The sequence below is a fragment of the Nyctereutes procyonoides genome, unplaced genomic scaffold, assembly GCF_905146905.1.
Source record: "Nyctereutes procyonoides isolate TBG_1078 unplaced genomic scaffold, NYPRO_anot_genome, whole genome shotgun sequence".
In the NCBI taxonomy this organism is placed as follows: Eukaryota; Metazoa; Chordata; class Mammalia; order Carnivora; family Canidae; genus Nyctereutes; species Nyctereutes procyonoides.
The window spans coordinates 26,768,176-26,771,827 of record NW_026575126.1 but is presented as its reverse complement, the minus strand read 5'-3'; the positions used below and the strand labels follow the sequence as shown (position 1 = coordinate 26,771,827).

At 39.4% G+C, this 3,652-nt stretch overlaps 1 non-coding gene across 1 annotated transcript; it reads left to right on the top strand.

Moving 5' to 3' along the window:
- Window positions 1–1,201: 1,201 nt before the first annotated feature.
- On the top strand, window positions 1,202–1,303 carry LOC129520333 (U6 spliceosomal RNA). Its single transcript, XR_008666569.1, has one exon. It is a non-coding gene; the product is annotated as a U6 spliceosomal RNA (small nuclear RNA).
- The last annotated feature ends 2,349 nt before the right edge of the window (window positions 1,304–3,652 follow it).

Sequence of the window (3,652 nt, the reverse complement as noted above, 5' to 3'; positions counted from 1 at the left end):
ATTCTAGTGCTGGGGCTCCCAGTTCAATGACATAAAGAGGAAAGAGGCATCCCTTGCAAGCAAGGGTTGGTCCAGCAGTCTGAGGTTCCCCAGAGACTCCACATTTTTGATCCAGAAATGTAGAGATGAAACACCAGCTAGTAGCAAAGTAATCACTGAAGCAGGAACTTTTAAAAGCATATAGTACCCCAAACCCAACTTCAAAGGCAGGTAGAGCTGCAAGGTGACATCATTGTAAATGACCCCTAGTTCCCTATATCACTCTGTAGTTTAGATTCAAGAAAGACTTTTTAGATCACAGCAAGAAAAATTAACCAAATGTTGAGAGAAACTATTCATTACTGAGAACAGATGATGCTTTACAGAGCTGATTGATTGGCTTACCTGACACCTCATTTACTTTCACACACAATCATAAAGTAACAGTTTTCCAACACATTGCCGGTGTGTAAGTCATTCGTTTCCAACTAAACCAGGAGATCTGTTTGAAAAATGAGTCTGAGAAGAACCGTTTCAGATCCTATCATTTTTTTCTTGTGCAGTAGAGTAATATGGCTTCATATTTACCAAAGACATTATCACGTCAGAGCCAAGATAACCAACAAATAAATCGCTAGTCTACCATAAAATTCCTCTTGAAAGAAGAAATCCAGGTGGTCATAAATAAGCATTTTCCCAGGCTTTATTCCAAAATCAATAGTAAAGTTGAGATGAAGACCAAACTTCTAGATACCCTACCACCTACCTCAATTCAACATGTTTCCAGTGGCTGACATAAATAATTGTATGAAAACTACATATCTGTAGTATTCATTGCCTCCATGGGCAGTCAGTCCACATCCCGTTACGGGATGAGAGGGTTTGGCACAGTTGAAAGAAAACCTGCAAACATGTCACGGAGCTGAGCTATTCCTCTCAAGCGTGACTATTTGGCATTAAATTATTGGGTTCTTTGTCCCATCACAGGCATCCTTCATGACGACCACTCAGGCATCAGAGCTGGCTTCCTTCCTGCAAAAGGGTCTTGATACCCCTTTCCAGGAATCTCTCACAACAGGAAGTTGAAATCATAGAATTAAAGACTGGCCATCCCAGATTAGGCAACTTCCTCTTGCTTTCTAGAAAAAGAAGTGAAAATTTCCCAATAAATGCATGAATTCTTCATGAGTGTATATATAAATGGGTAGAAAACAACCATCCTGTGCTCACTTCAGCAGCATGTATGTTAAGATTGGAACAACACAAAGATTTGCATGGCTCCCCCAAGGATGACACACAGATTCATGAAGCATTTCATATTTTGAGGTGGTACAGCCTTCCGTTGTGGAATGAATAAGTCACAGGGATAAAGGGAATATAGTCGATGACATTGTAAGAGCATTGTATGCTGAGAGAGGGGAGCCACGTTTGTGGTGAGGACAGCATTACAGGGAGAGAAGCTGAATCATTATGCTGTACACCTGAAACTAACGTAATGTGTGTCAACTCTACTCAAAAAGTTTTTTTAAAAAAGAGAATCTTGGGGATCCCTGGGTGGCGCAGCGGTTTGGCGCCTGCCTTTGGCCCAGGGCGCGATCCTGGAGACCCGGGATCGAATCCCACGTCGGGCTCCCGGTGCATGGAGCCTGCTTCTCCCTCTGCCTGTGTCTCTGCCTCTCTCTCTCTCTCTCTCTCTCTCTCTCTCTCTGTGACTATCATAAATAAATAAAAATTAAAAAAAAGAGAGAATCTTAAGTCCCCTGAATTTAGAATCTTCAACAGCTCTATGTTCTTACCTAATCCGGCTCCTATGTAAATGAACTAACAAGTAACTTAAAGCTCCATCCCTGAGAAGGTGCTGAATCATAAAAAATATATATTTATACTTAATTGTTCCAAATCTTTACCACCCCACCCCAACTACTCCATTGATAGCAATACTGATTAGGTGAAAGTACTAAGAGAGATCGTATGAATATGATAACATTGATCTCAACTTATTGATGAAATCTTAATCTCTCAAAAGTATTTTCCAGGGATGCCTGGGTGGCTCGCGGTTGAGCGTCTGCCTTTGGCTGGGGGCATTATCTCGGGGTTCCAGGATCAAGTCCCACATCGGGCTTCCTGCATGGAGCCTGCTTCTCCCTGTCTGTCTCTCTGCCTTTCTCTGTGTCTTTCATGAATAAATAAACGAAATATTAAAAAAAAATTTCCACTTAGGCTAGAATATGCTGGATCTCAATGGATATCTGCTCTTCAAGTCAAAGCAAAAAAAAAAAAAAATAACATGTTTAATTCATTTATTTTCTTTTCCTCCGTGGCAGTTAAAAAAAAAATGAATGGAAATTCTTTGATACTTCTCCCATGGAGAAGTCTACTCTGTGTCCTCTCTCCTTGAATCTGGGTACACTTGTGACTTACTTGTAGCTAAGAGAATGCAGAAGTGACTCTGCATGACATCCAAGGCTGGATCAGAAAAGATGACATAGCTTCTGTCTTGTTCGCTGGTACACTTGTACTCGGGGCTTTGAGCTGCTGCCTAAGAAGTCCTATTACCCTCAGACCATTATGCTAGAGAGACCACATGTGGTCACATTAGCCAACAGGCCAGTGAGGGCTCAATGAACAGTTAGCAACTCACATTCACTTGAGTGAGCCATATTGGACGTTATGCCCCGTTGGTCCTTCATCTGACCTCAGTCCCAGCAACATCTGACTGCAACCACGTGAGACTCCCTGAGCAAAAGTTACCTGTGTGAGGACTTCTTAAATTCCTGACCTGCAACAAAAGTGTGAACAAAAAGAAAAGGGTTATTTTAATGTGGAAAGTTTTGAGGTACTTTGCCATGTGGCATTTGTAACTAGAAGACATCTTTTCCTGAGAAGATTTAAGGCAACTTACCAAGGTAGAAAAACAATGGGGTAGCAGATATTAAAATTTATTTTCATCATCCCATGCTTCATTTTTGAATTCAATGTTCATATAACTTTTAGAAATGCAAATGAAAATATTTTTCTTGTCACCAGATATCAATAAAGTAATATATAGAATAGAGGGTATAACTTTCCAAGATGTACTTATTGCCTAATTTGTTTGTGTATTTTGGATGACAAATATAAGGACATATTCTTTTAAACTAAACTATGATCTTCATAGCATTTTTTATTTTAGCCAGTGTAAAATTTATATATAGTGATTTGATATACAAAATTTGATGAGATATCACAAGTGGGACATCCCCATAATGACAGGCCAATAAAGATATGGAATATTTCAACCATTCTGGAAAGTTGCCTGTGCCCCCTTTTGGGTCAAACCCTACACACCATAGGTAACCACTGTTTTATCTATTATCATACAGATTGATTTTGTCTGTTCTAGAACATCTAAAGGAGGCTCATACTGTCCACATCACTATAGCTCATTAAAATGTGTTCTCAACGAAGGTATTACCCCTGGTGAAAAATTGGTTCTTGGTTATGGAGTGAAAAAATCTTGGATTTACATTGGTGAATAACACCTAAATTTCAAACTTACCTGGCAAAATCTTATTACTTAAGATGTAATTTCTCTCTTTCCGGAGAATTGTAATTTAATTTTCTTCTGAGAGAGGGGAACAATAATGAAAAAAATTTCAAAAAACACTGATCTCTGAAGTCATATAGCAAGTCT